General features: G+C 35.1%; 1 pseudogene; it reads left to right on the top strand.

The window, feature by feature from the left end:
- Positions 1–2,796: 2,796 nt before the first annotated feature.
- LOC18095806 (disease resistance protein At4g27190-like) lies at positions 2,797–14,864 on the top strand (annotated as a pseudogene).
- Positions 14,865–14,874: the final 10 nt, after the last annotated feature.

Genomic DNA, 14,874 nt, shown 5'->3' with positions numbered 1-14,874 from the left:
TAAGAGTTTATCCCGAGTTTACAAGGTTCACTCGGGCTTCTTTGGTTTTTGTTTCTTTTTTTTAGCACTTTTTTTTTTCATATTTCAACCTTTAACATTCTTTTTTACTCTCTTTCTATAGTATCTATCTTTCTTTTTAAAATAACAAGGGCTGCCTCAGAGTTCTTTTTCCGGTCTTTGTTAAATTTCGCTTCTTTAAAAGGAATTTTTTTAAAATTAAAAGAATTTTTTATTATTATTATTTTTAAATTGGTATTCTTTATTTATTTTTATTTTTTTCTATAGAGTTATCATGATATTATGTCTCAGATCATGGATTCAACAGGTTTACCAAGTTTGACCCAGGTCTTTTTTTTTCATTTCTTTTTAATATTTTTTTATCTCAAGTCAATGACCAAAATCTTAAATTTTAAAAGAAATTGTATCGTCAATAGTGTGTTTTTTTACTTGGTTTTCTCTTTTTCTAAATCTATATTTTTTTCTCTAATTTCATACTTCAACTTTTAGTTTATTAGAGATTGAGTTTCATAATTTATTATGGTTTACTTTATATATGGTTAGCCCAGTCTCTTTACACTATAAACCAAAAGAGGAGGTGAATTTAATTACTATTTACCACCTCACAAAACACTATTCATTTTAATAGTGTTTTTTTTTGTTTTTTTTTTCTAATTTCATACTTCAACATTTAGTTTATTGAAGATTGAGCTGAATAATTTATCGTGGTTTGCTTTATACATGATTAGCTCAGTTTCATAAATCGTATTACGAGTTTGATGGGTTAGATTTTTTTTTTGTCTTTTTTAATTGGTATTTTTTTCAATTTCATCATTCAACATTGAGTTGATTATAAATTAGGCTTCATGATTTATTTTGGTTTGTTTTCTATGAGGTTATCTTGGTTTTATGACTCAGGTCAAGTGTTTTGCGAGTTAAGCCATGTAGGCTCAAGTCTTCTTATTGTATAATGTTTTTCGATTGATTTTTTTTTAATTTCAACCTTTCACAATAAGTTTATTAAAAATTGAGCTTCATAATTTATTTTAATTTACTTTCTATAGGATTATCACAATTCATGACCTTGGTCGCGAGTTTGACAGTTTAACCTAAGTTGACTCACGTTATTTTTTTTTGTTTACTTTCTATATAGTTATCCGAATCTCATTACCCAGGTCACAAGTTTAGCGAGTTAACCTGAGTTGAATCTAGTCTCTCTCTCTCTCTCTCTCTCTCTCTCTTATCTTTGTTAATTTTATTCTTCAACGTTGGATTTGCTTATCCTGAGTCGCGGGTTAACTCAGCTTTTTTTTGTCCATTTTTTAGTTGGCTTTTTTTTTTCTCAATTTTATCTTTCAATATTTGGTTGGTTTGGAATCAGATGTCATATTTTATCTTATTTTATTTCTTTCTATGAAGTTATTCCAATCTCATAACTTGGGTTACGAGTTTGCCATATCAACTTGGGTTGCCTCGATTCTTTTTTTTTTATCATTTTTTAATTGATATTTTTTTCAATTTCATCTTTCAATATTTGATTGGTTTGGAATCAGATGTCATATTTATCTTATTTTATTTCTTTTTATGAGGTTATTCCAATCTCATTACTTGGGTTACAAGTTTGCCAGATTAACTTGGGTTGCCTCCGGTCTTTTTTTGTCATTTTTTAATTAATATTTTTTTCAATTTCATCCTTCAACATTTGATTAATTGGGGATTAAGTTTCATAATTTGTTTCAATTGCATTCTATGGAGTTATTTCAGTCACATGACCCAGTTTTTTTGTCTCTTTTTTAATTGTTTTTTTTTTAATTTCATCCTTCAACATTGATTTAATTAGGGATTGAGTTTCATATTTGGTTTTGATTTACTTTTTATGAGGTTATCCCGGTCTCATGATCTGAGTTGTGGATTTGGCAAGTTAACCCGAGTTAACCTAAGTCGATCCAATATATTTTTGTCTCAATATTTTTTTAAAAAAACATCTTCTCTTGAATTTATTTAGTCAAACTATATTTTAAATGGTTGTCTAATTTATTTTTAGACCTGTTAAGTTGACCGGGTCATATCGAGTTAACCCTTACTCGATTTAATTTTTTTATTAGAAAGCACACTTAACAAATAATAATTTAGTCTTGATAAAAACTAATTAATCAATTCCATAATTTCAATAACTATATGTTTGATTCTTATATTTTTAGTTATATATAGTTTAGTACTGTCAATTTCAAGTTCCTTTCCAAGTATTTTTTTTTTCTTCCTTCTTGAAAAATAGAAAAAAGGAAAAGAGAAGCAGGCAGTTGGGGAAATTTCATAAGGAAGGAAGGTATTTTATATATATAGTAAATTGAGGGTGGTTAACACTAGTTAATGAGATGTTTAATTATATATGATAGTACTACAAGGATTAAATAATTAATTTTAATAACAGCGCTAAGTTATAATTAAATCTTCATTGACATATAGGACTTTATTATTTGTTTTTTGAAGGAGAATATGTACATGCAATAATCTTTATTGTTCCTTCATTTAGGAATATAGAATTCAAATATGGGTTTAAGAGTATATATTTATAGGGTACAAATCTGTTTGTATAAGCAATATTTTCATAAATTTTTCAATTCTGCAAAAATTTACATATAACACAAAATTTTAGTTACAGCTCTACAACTCAACTGTTATATAATCTTAATTAACAAAAAATTTCATAATATAATAAGCCATATACTTAGCTGGGTTTTAAAAAACTCCTGTTTTACGTTTCTTTGTTTTCTTGAACATTGAAAAAAGAACCGTGGTTGACCTTCAATCTTTGTTTCTTTCCTTCCTTTTTCTTTTTACTTTCTTGAGTGGGTGTTGCAGAGATAGTCATTACAGATTTTGTTGAGTTCGTTCCATTAATTATACTTCCTTGCAAGTCTTTTTTTATCTCCTTATTCATAATTTTACAAAAAAAAAAACAAAAGAAAAAAACATTGACCGATCATAGCTTATAGATTAATTATTGGAAGCGATGAGGAGGTAGTATCGTGTCAAAGTGATCATCATCAACCTTCCATTCATTTCTCTCTTTGCTAGGTGAGTACTTGTAAGAATTATTATTCTATTTGTTTATCATTATCTTTATATAATATTATGCCTAGTATCTTAATTATGTCATCAAATTGCATTTGTTTATGGGAATTGCTGCTCTAACTCGCAAGTTAGAATCCATGTAAACTATTTTGTTTTAATACTTCTCCTCTTTTTAACGTAAAGTCGTTCTTTTATAAATATTTTCATTAGATTGATGATATGCTATCTTTCACTAATGAAATTCTTTTATAAATATTTTTATTGGTTTTGAGAAAAAAAAATGTATTTCTATCTTTTTTTATGGAAAGGCACAGAGATCTATGAACTAGTGTGTAAATAATTGTTAGGGTAAGTGTGAATTTTAACACATGGCGTGGATAGATATATTGATGAGGGGACAAAGGGATTACAATGATCTATGAACTATTGTGTAAATAATTGTTGTGTTAGGACAAGGGATTAATTGTTTATCGTTCTACTTTTACCTTGTCTTGTTGCTTTTGAAGCTGGCTTCCATACAGAGCTAAAGGCCTTTTTCCTTTTGTTCCTCTATATTTTATTATTGAGCAGTCAGTACCAGAGCTTTCCGCATATATTTTCACAAATTAAGGGAAAATGGCTATCGAAAGTGCTGGTGGATCCATTGTATCTAAGATAGCAGAACTCTTGGTGGAACCAGCAATAAGGCAGTTCCGTTACATGTTCTGTTTCAACAATTTTGTTCAAGAAGTCAATGAACAAATGATGAGCCTGGCTTTGGCACTTTATCGTCTGCAAGATGCTGTCGACGTTGCTAAAAGGAATGCTGAAGAAATTGAGATTGATGTCAACAAATGGCTGGAAGATGCAAAAAACGAAATTGAAGGTGTGAATCGTTTGGAAAATGAAAAGGGAAAAAATGGCAAATGCTTTACTTGGTGTCCAAATTGGATGCGACAATTCAAGTTAAGCAAGGCACTGGCAAAGAAGACGGAGACTTTGAGAAAACTTGAAGGGAATAGCAGAAAGTTTCCAAAAGTGTCCCACAAAGCACCTCTTCAAGACATAGAATTTCTTCCATCAGAGGGATTCACACCCTCGAAATCCTCAAAAGAAGCTTTCGAACAAATTATGAAAGCTCTCAAAGATAACACTGCCAATATGATCGGACTATACGGCATGGGAGGGGTGGGTAAAACCACCCTAGTGAAAGAAGTAGGTAGGAGAGCCAAAGAGTTGCAGCTGTTGGATGAAGTTTTGATGGCTACACTGTCCCAGAATCCAAATGTCATAGACATTCAGGATCGAATGGCAGATCGCTTAGGTCTACATTTTGACGAAAAGACCAAAGAAGGGAGAGCAGATCGATTATGGCAGAGACTGAAGACAGAGAAGAAGATGCTTATAGTCCTGGATGATGTTTGGAAAGTTATTAACTTAAAAGAGATAGGGATCCCATTTGGTGATGCTCACAGGGGTTGTAAAATTCTTCTAACAACACGTCTTGAAAACATATGTTCTTCTATGGATTGCCAGGAAAAAGTGTTTTTAAGAGTCCTATCTGAAAATGAAGCATGGACTTTATTCAAAATCAATGCAGGTTTACGTGATGAGGACTCTGACTTGAACAGAGTGGCAAAGGAGGTTGCGAGAGAATGCCAAGGCTTGCCTATAGCACTTGTGGCAGTGGGAAAGGCTCTAATAGATAAATCTAAAAATGAGTGGGAAGTAGCATCTGAAGAACTCAAAAAATCTCAATCTCGGCACATGGAAAAATTTGATGACCGAAGAAATGCATATGCTGTTTATTTCCAGAAGATTATGACATTCCAATCGAGGAGTTGACGAGATATGCAGTTGGCTACGGGTTAAATCAAGATGTGAAGTCCATTGAAGGTGCAAGGAAACGAGTTTATATGGAAATCGAATACCTCAAAGCTTGTTGTATGTTGTTGGGCACTGAAACTGCAGAACATGTGAAAATACATGACTTGTTTCGTGATGTTGCTATTCAGATAGCATCATCAGAAGAATATGGATTCATGGTAGAGGCTGGCAGTGGGTTGAAGGAGTGGCCAATGAGCAATAAAAGCTTTGAAGCCTGTACAACAATTTCGTTAATGGGCAATAAACTAACAGAACTTCCTGAGGGGTTGGTGTGTCCACGGCTCAAAATTCTATTATTAGGACTGGATGATGGTTTGAATGTTCCAAAGAGGTTTTTTGAAGGGATGAAAGCAATTGAAGTTTTGTCTCTAAAGGGAGGGTGTTTGTCATTGCAATCACTTGAACTCTCAACGAACCTTCAAGCGTTGCTGTTGATCGGGTGTGAATGCAAGGACCTCATTCGGTTGAGAAAGCTGCAAAGACTTAAGATTCTTGTTTTCATGTGGTGCGACTCCATTAAAGAATTACCTGATGAAATTGGGGAGCTCAAAGACTTAAGGTTGTTGGATTTGACAGGTTGTATATACCTAGCAAGGATTCCTGTGAATTTGATTGGAAGGTTGAAGATGTTAGAAGAACTGCTGATCGGGCATCACAGCTTCACGGCATGGGATGTTGTTGGGACAAGCGCAGGAGGAATGAATGCAAGTCTAACAGAACTAAATTCGCTGTCTCATTTAGCTGTATTATCATTGAAGATACCGAAGGTTGAACGCATTCCCAGAGATTTTGTTTTTCCCAGCTTGCTCAAATATGATATACTATTAGGGGATGGGTTACAAGTACCAGTAACAATATACCCAACCTCGACAGTATTATATTTGGATAAGACAAGCGCCACATCCTTAAATGCAAAGACATTTGAGCAGTTGTTAAAAAGATTAGAACATGTTGAAGTGAATGGATGTGGGGATATTCGCACTCTGTTTCCAGCAAAATGAAGACTGCCAATCATTGGAAGAGGTATTTGAATTGGGTGTGGCTGATGAAGGAATTAACGAGGAGAAGGAGCTGCCGCTGCTGTCATCTTTAACAAGGTTACATCTGCAATGGTTACCTGAGCTCAAATGTATATGGAAGGGGCCCACCAGACATGTCAGCCTTAAAAGTCTTATTCATCTGGAGTTGCAATCTCTTCACAAACTGACATTTATTTTCACACCGTCCCTCGCTCAGAGTCTTTTTCATCTAGAAAAATTACTGATACTCAGTTGCGGTGAATTGAAGCATATTATCAGAGAAGAAGATGATGAAAGGGAAATAATTTCAGAGCCTCTTCGCTTCCCAAAATTAAAAACTATCTTCATATCTGAATGTGGTAAATTGGAACATGTCTTCCCTGACTGTGTGTCTCCAAGTCTTGGGAACCTGGAAGAGATAATGATTAGAGATGCTGGCAATTTAAAGCAAATATTTTACAGGGGAAAAGGAGATGCACTCACCACAGATGACATCATCAACTTCCCTCAGCTAAGAAAATTGTCTCTTTTTTCCATATCAAATTGCAGCTTCTTTGCTCCAAAGAATTTTGCTGCCCAATTGCCTTCTTTGCAAAATCTAAGAATCTATGGCCACGAAGAATTGGATAATTTGTTGGCACAGCTCCAAGTACGTCCTTTATATTTCTACACTAATTTTTTTCCTTTTCTAATTTAAATTGTCAACTTCAACACATTGTGATAATTTCTTCTTTCTTCCACCAAATTTCTAAAACTAAAGTAATTGATAAATGCTATTAAATACTTTAGCTATTCATTGAATTTAAAAGTAGTCGTCTCAGTATATCATTCTCTGTCTCTTGATGCAGGGCTTAAAAAGTTAGAAAATAATTATTGTAATGAAATGAGACCTTTAATTTCAATCATTATGCTTTCCCAATTTGAGTGAAATTGAGGCTTTTCCGCCAATTAATGGAAGTATCTGGACAGGACGATAAAGCTCCACATTAGAATATTAAGTTGTCTGTTTCAGTTGTCTATTTCTAGTGCCCTATCTATTTATGTCTTTTTGCTGATAAGTATTTGGCTAAAGTATTGGGGACAATTGGTTCTTCTATTTACCAAAATTAACAGTTCCAAAGTGCACAAAAATTACTAGGCATTATATCTAACAAATTGGTACTCTTATTTTCTTTTGATGCAGGGGTTAACAAGTTTGGAAACATTAGAGTTGGTCTACATGCCTTTGCCTAACATGAGGTGTATATGGAAGGGTCTGGTGCTGAGCCATTTGACTTCTTTGGTGGTGTATAAGTGTAAGAGACTGACATATGTATTCATAGACAACGTGATTGCTAGTCTAGTTCAACTAGAAGTTCTAGAGATATCAACTTGTGATGAATTGGAGCAAATCATTGCTAAGGATAATGATGATGAAAAGGATCAGATATTGGCAGGAAGTGATCTTCAATCTTCATGCTTCCCCAACTTGTGTCGAATTGAAATCAAAGAATGCAACAAGTTGAAGAGTCTCTTCCCAATAGCCATGGCTTTAGGTCTCAAAAAGCTCCAACTACTTGAAGTAAGAGAATCCTCTCAATTATTGGGAGTATTTGGACAGGATGATCATGTTTCACCTGTCAATGTTGAGAAGGAGATGGTGCTCCCTGATCTGCAGGAGCTGTTGCTTATACAATTACCAAGTATTGCCTGCTTTAGTCTTGGATGTCATGATTTCTTATTCCCTCGTCTGGAGACGTTGAAGGTGTATGAATGTCCAAAGCTGACTACAAAATTTACTACTACAACAAATGGTTCAATGAGTGCTCAATCAGAGGTGCTGCTGATTTGACTTGATTTCTTGCCTCTTGTTTAGTTTCAAAAGTGCACAATAATAATTACTAGGAATTAAATCTAACATATTGGTACCCTTGTTTTCTTTTGATGCAGGGGTTTATGAATTTGAGAGAATTATATATTGGAAACATGGAAAGAGTACAAGATTTAATGCAAGTTGGACGTTTGGTAACTAATAGAAGAGGTGGGCATGAACTTTCACTCGTGAGTTTGGAAACATTACACTTGAGCTTATTGCCTGACATGAGGTGTATATGGGAGGGTCTCGTGCCGAGCAATTTGACTACTTTGAAGGTAAAAGAGTGTAGGAGACTGACATATGCATTCACAGACAACATGACTGCTAGTCTAGTTCAACTGAAAGTTCTAAAGATATCAAAGTGTGAGGAATTGGAGCAAATCATTGCAAAGGATAATGATGATGAAAAGGACCGGATATTGTCAAGAAGTGATCTCCAATCTTTATGCTTCCCTAATTTGTGTCAACTTAAAATCAAAAGATGCAACAAGTTGAAGAGTCTCTTCCCAATAGCCATGGCTTCAGGTCTCCCAAAGCTCCAAATACTTGAAATAAGAGAATCCTCTCAATTATTGGGAGTATTTGGGCAGGATGATCATGCTTCGCCTGTCAATGTTGAGAAGGAGATGGTGCTCCCTAATCTGCAGGAGTTGTCGCTTCAACAATTACCAAGTATTGCATGCTTCATTCCTGGATGTTATGATTTCTTATTCCCTCGTTTGGAGAAGTTGGAGATGCGTCAATGCCCAAAGCTGATCACAAAACATGCTACTACATCAAATGGTTCAATGGGTGCTGAATCAGAGGTGCTGCTGATTTGACTTGATTTCTTGCCTCTCTTTTAGTGTAGAAATATAAAGAACAACCTTATGTTTGCTGATAAAAGAGAAAAGAACAAAGAACTAAGTCCACGATAGAAAGAACAAAAGAAAGAACACAGAACTTAGTATTTAAGTATAAAGAACAAAGAGCAGAATTGAGTTATTGGTTACTTCCATCCCATGCCCTTTTATTTATAGGAAAAGAAAACAGAATTACAAAGAAAAACAAACTCTAGAAACGTACCAGCCAACTTCTCTTTTGTTTAAGGAGATGTTTATAAGTTAGTTTAATCCTAGATAAACTCAACAAAAGAATTCAAAAACATATCCTAATCTAGATAGTAATCTCAGCTAACAACTAGATAATCATGCAGTAGATTACTGCTAAGTAATCCTGTTCTAGCTTAGGTACCAAACTTCAACACTCCTCCTTGGTTCCAAAGCTAGTCATTCCAATTCTTGCCCTCAGATCTTCAAACCTGGTTTTAGCCAACGGTTTGGTGAAAAAATATGCTAGTTGATCTTCAGAAGTGCAGTAGCATAGTTCCAATTCTCCTTCTTGCTGAAACTGCCTGATTGCATGAAATTTGATCTTCATGTGCTTGGTTCTATCATGAAAAACAGAATTTTTAGAAATAGCTATAGCTGATGTGTTGTCACAAAACAATGTTGTGGGATTTTGTTGATTGCAATCTAAGTCACTTAGCATTTTCCTCAGTCATATAAGTTGTTTTGCTGCTACATAAGCAGCTATATATTCAGCCTCTGCTGTAGAATGTGCCACCACCGATTGTTTCTTTGAATTCCAGCAAAACACACTCTTTCCCACAGCAAAACAGTAACCTGAAGTACTCATCATTCCTTCATCACTTCCTCCCCAGTCACTGTCTGAAAATCCAACAAGATTGATTGAGCTGAACTTCACAAAATGTATGCCAAAACCTGCAGTCCCTCTCAAATATCTTAATACTCTCTTAGCTACCACAAAGTGGTTTTGACTTGGCTCTTGCATGAACCTGGAAAGATAATTCACAGCAAATTGAATGTCAGGACGTGTGGCTGTTAAATATAGCAAACTCCCAATTAGACTCCTGTAAACTTTCCCATCAGCTTTTGGAGATCCATCTTCTTTCATTAGCTTCAGCCCCTGTATCATAGGTGTGCTTACTGGCTTGCATTTGCTCATTGCAAAATTGTCCAGTATTTTCAAGGAAAAACGTTTTTGACAAAGAAAGTAACCTTGATCAGACTGAGTTACTTCCATTCCTAAAAAATATGTCAACAAACCAAGTTCTTTCATCTCAAACACGTCTTTCATATTGGTTTTGAATTCCTCTACAAGCTGCTCCTTGTCCCCTGTGATTAGCAAATCATCAACATAAACTGATACAATGAGTTTATGTCCTTCAGCATGCTTCACATATAAAGTTACCTCATTCATGCTCCTGTTAAATCCCAAGCTTAAAAGATGATTATCCAACCTGCTATACCAAGCTCTAGGAGCTTGTTTCAATCCATACAATGCCTTCTTCAGTAAATAAACTTTGTTTGTTGAATTTGATTTTTCAAAACCAGCAGGTTGCTCAACATAAATCTCTTCATTTAGCACACCATTCAAAAATGCAGATTTAACATCCAATTGAAGTATATACCAACCGTTTTGTGCTGCTAGAGCAAGTAGGAGCTTCATTGTTTCATGTCTGGAAACTGGAGCAAAAGTTTCTGTGAAGTCGATCCCTGCCTCTTGTGAATATCCTTTCACTACAAGTCTGGCTTTATGCTTGTTGATCTTACCATCTGCATTTAATTTTGTTTTGAAAATCCATTTCACTCCAATTACCTTCTTATGAGTTGGTCTGTCAACTAGCATCAATGTTTGATTTTTGTCTATCATTGCAAGCTCCTCCTTCATTGCTGCTATCCAAACTTGAGAATTCATAGCTTCTTCAACATCTACAGGTTCTGCCTCAGCTACATTGCACCTGCTATAGATATCTGATAGAGATCTTGTCCCCTTTACTGGTTGATCATCAATATTCTCTGCAGCATCCCACTCAGTTTGTTGCTCAATATTCCCAGCAACATCTGTTTGTTGATCAATCATGTTTGCAACATCCAAATCATCTTGTTGTATCTGTTTTGATCCTTCACCTGATGAATTTTTCCAATCCCAAGTAGCATTTTCTACAACTTTGACATTTCTATAGCCATCATAAACTTTATAAGCCTTAGATGTTGTACTATAGCCTATAAAGATCCCTATATCAGCCTTTTGATCAAGTTTTCTTCTTCTAACTTCAGGTTTCAAAACATAACAAATACTACCAAACACCTTTAAATGATCAATACTAGGTTTAAAACCATACCAGAGTTCATAAGGAGTTTTATCTGCTAAAACTCTTGAAGCCATTCGGTTTATAAGATATGATGTTGTGTTTACTGCTTCTGCCCAGAAATTCAATGGCAGCTTCTTCTCATATAGCAAGCATCTTGCCATCTCCATCAATGTTCGGTTTCTTCTTTCACTGACACCATTCTGCTGTGGTGTGTAGGGAACAGTCAGCTGGTGTTTAATCACTTCTTTAGCAAGGTATTCTTCAAATTGTCGAGAGGTATACTCTCCTCCATTGTCAGATCTCAATATCTTCAATTTGTTTCATGTTTCTAGTTCAACTGCTGCCTTGAACTTAACAAACTCAGCAAACACATCAGCTTTGGATTTTAGAAAGTAAACCCAGCAGTACCTACTAAAATCATCAATAAATAGAAGAAAGTATTTTGAACCATTTAATGATTCATTGTGCATAGGTCCACACACATCTGTGTGTACAAGCTGGAGTTTAGACACTGCCCTATATGCATTGTCAGGAAAAACAGTTCTGGTTTGTTTTCCCAGCTGACAAGCTTCACACATAATTTGTTGTTCTTGAATATCTGGTAACCCGTGAGTCATCTGCTAGTCAGCCATTCTTTTTAGAGTTGCATAATTGAAGTGTCCCAACCTTTTGTGCCAAAGAACAGATTCATTGTTCTCATAGGTATTGGCACTCAAACAAACTTCCTTCCAGTTAACATTAAAACTTCGGTTCATCATTTTTGCAGAAAGTAAAAGTACTCCATTTTTATCTTTAATGTCACACACTCCATCATTAAAGACTATTGAATAGCCAGATTCAATCAATTGACCCACACTAACTAGATTTTGGTTGATCTTAGGCATATAAAGAACATTTTTAAGAATTTTTGTACCTGACAGTGTTTCTACTGCAATTGCTCCTTTTCCTTCAACCTTCACAAAGTCTCCATTGCCAATTCTGATTTTAGATAGGTAGCTTTTATCCAAGTCTCTGAATAAGTTTAAGTCTGCTGTCATATGGTTAGTGCAGCCGCTATCAATGAGCCATGATGAGTCCTTTGGCTCTGCTGAATTACACATGTCCTGAATTGTGACCATGAATAAAAGATCTTCTTTGACTTCTGAACAATCGGCTACTTGAGCTTGTTGTTCAGTTTCTGTTTTATTTTTGCAAAATCTTTGGATGTGCCCAAATTGCTTGCAGTTTCGGCATTGAGCATTCTTGAGCCAACACCAGGCTTCAAGATGATTAGTTTTCTGACAGTATTTGCAAGCAGGAAAATGCTCTTTCTTCTCTTTCCCCCTCATGAAGCTGTTATTGATGTTCTGTTGCCAGTTAGCAGATTTCCAGCTTCTCCCTTTTTCTCTTTTTCCATCTTGATTATTTCTGAAGATGTTCTTAGCCCGACTCTTATCTTTGTAAACTGCTACAAGAGCTCCTTCACTTGATCCTTCTTGTCTATATGCTTGCCTTTGCTCCACAGCTTGCAATGCATTTACTAGTTCTTGCAAGCTCATTTCAGAAAAATCTTTTGAATCTTCTAAAGAACAGATTTTATGTTCAAACTTTTCTGGCAGACTCACCAGGACTTTCTCTACAATTCTAGAGTCTGGAAAATCTTCTCCCAAAAGTCTTACTTGATTCACAAGTTTCAAAATTTGAGAAGAGAAATCTTTGATGCTCTCATTTTCTTTCATCTTCAGACCTTCGAATTGTCTTCTCAGATTCAGAATCTGCATCCTTCTTGACTTCTCATCACCATGGAACTCTGCTTTTAATTTATCCCATGTTTCCTTGGCAGATTTGCATGCCATGATCCTTGTGAAGATGTCTTCACTTACAGCATTATGAAGACAAGAAAGAGCTTTGAATCTCTTTGCCTTTTCTTCATTAAAGAACTTCATCTGTGCAATTGTGGGATTGTTACCTAAAGGAGTAGGTTGCCTATCACTTTCCACTATCTCCCATAAATCAAGAGCTTTGAGATAGGTTTCCATTTTTACAGCCCACACACCAAAATTTTGTCCCGTAAACAATGGTGTTTTTGGTGAAAAACTTGCAGAATCCATTAAAAAAAACTCACTTTATTCTCTCGTGTTTTTCACTCACCAACCCTCAAAGTAAAAAATTTGATTTATCCTCTTTGTACTCTCGTCTTTCTCACTCACAAGAAAGCCCTTCAAAGATCCTAAGGATGCTCTGATACCAATTGTAGAAATATAAAGAACAACCTTATGTTTGCTGATAAAAGAGAAAAGAACAAAGAACTAAGTCCACGATAGAAAGAACAAAAGAAAGAACACAGAACTTAGTATTTAAGTATAAAGAACAAAGAGCAGAATTGAGTTATTGGTTACTGCCATCCCATGCCCTTTTATTTATAGGAAAAGAAAACAGAATTACAAAGAAAAATAAACTCTAGAAACGTACCAGCCAACTTCTCCTTTGTTTAAGGAGATGTTTACAAGTTAGTTTAATCCTAGATAAACTCAACAAAAGAATTCAAAAACATATCCTAATCTAGATAGTAATCTCAGCTAACAACTAGATAATCATGCAGTAGATTACTGTTAAGTAATCCTGTTCTAGCTTAGGTACCAAACTTCAACATTTAGTTCCAAAGGTTCACAATAATTACTAAGAATTACTTCTAACAAATTGGTACCCTTGTTTTCTTTTGATGCAGGTATTTATAAATTCAAAAGAAATATATATTAGAAACTGCGAAGGAGTACAGGATTTAATGCAGGTTGGGAGTTTGGTAACTAATATAAGAGGTGGGCATGAACTTTCACTCTTGAGTTTGGAAAAATTACACTTGAACTTATTGCCTGACATGAGGTGTATATGGAAGGGTCTCGTGCCGAGCAATTTGACCACTTTGGTTGTGAATGAGTGTAAGAGACTGACACATATATTTACAGACAGTATGATTGCTACTCTTGTTCAACTGAATTATCTAAAGATATCAAACTGTGAGGAATTGGAGCAAATCATCGCTAAGGATATTGATGATGAAAAGAATAAGATATTGTTAGGAAGATGTCACCAATCTTTATGCTTCCCCAATTCATGTTCAAATGAAATCATAGAAGACAACAAGTTAAAGAGTCATGCCTCACCAGTCGATGTTGAGAAGGAGATGGTGCTCCATAATCTGCAATGGCTGTTTCTAGAAAAATTACCAAGTATTGTATGCTTCAGTCATGGATGTTATGATTTCTTATTCCCTCATTTGTGGATGTTGGAGGTGCGTCAATGCCCAAAGTTGACGACAAAATTTGCTACTACATCAAATGGTTCAATGAGTGCTCAATCAGAGGTGCTGCTTACTGGACTTGATTTCATAGTGTTTTTGTTTCTTCTCAATAATAAGACTTACAAGTTAGAATGCGTATGCCATGCTTGAATTGGTTTTGCAGGTATCTCAAGTAGCTGAGGATTCAAGCACTGGTTGCTCCTTGCCAACCAACACTTGTAGAATGTGGACCCGAAATAATGGGTGGGAAGAGAAAGAGGAAGAGGAAAAGGGAGATGATGGAGGGCTAATAATTAATTCTTTCAGGTAATAATTTAAATGTGGTCATTATGATTGAGGTGGTTATTTATGTTTTCTCCTTCTCCTTTAACTTTAAATGGTTGAATTAAATCAACATATGCGGTATTCCTGGATGGTCTTTGTTCTTCATGTTTGCATCAGGCAAGGTTGGTTACCTATTACATGTTCACCTCGACATAATTGGTTTCACAGAGATTCATGTCTTTGAGCTATGGTGCTGCAAATGTAATTTTATAGAACTCTCAAAAGAACAATATTGACTTATCTATCTTCTGTATTTGTTGTGTGAACTTCCAGAAAAAAGGGTATCTGTGTTATTTAATAG

This window comes from Populus trichocarpa, chromosome 1, assembly GCF_000002775.5.
Source record: "Populus trichocarpa isolate Nisqually-1 chromosome 1, P.trichocarpa_v4.1, whole genome shotgun sequence".
Taxonomy (NCBI): domain Eukaryota; kingdom Viridiplantae; phylum Streptophyta; class Magnoliopsida; order Malpighiales; family Salicaceae; genus Populus; species Populus trichocarpa.
This window is presented reverse-complemented; position numbering and strand designations above follow the sequence as displayed.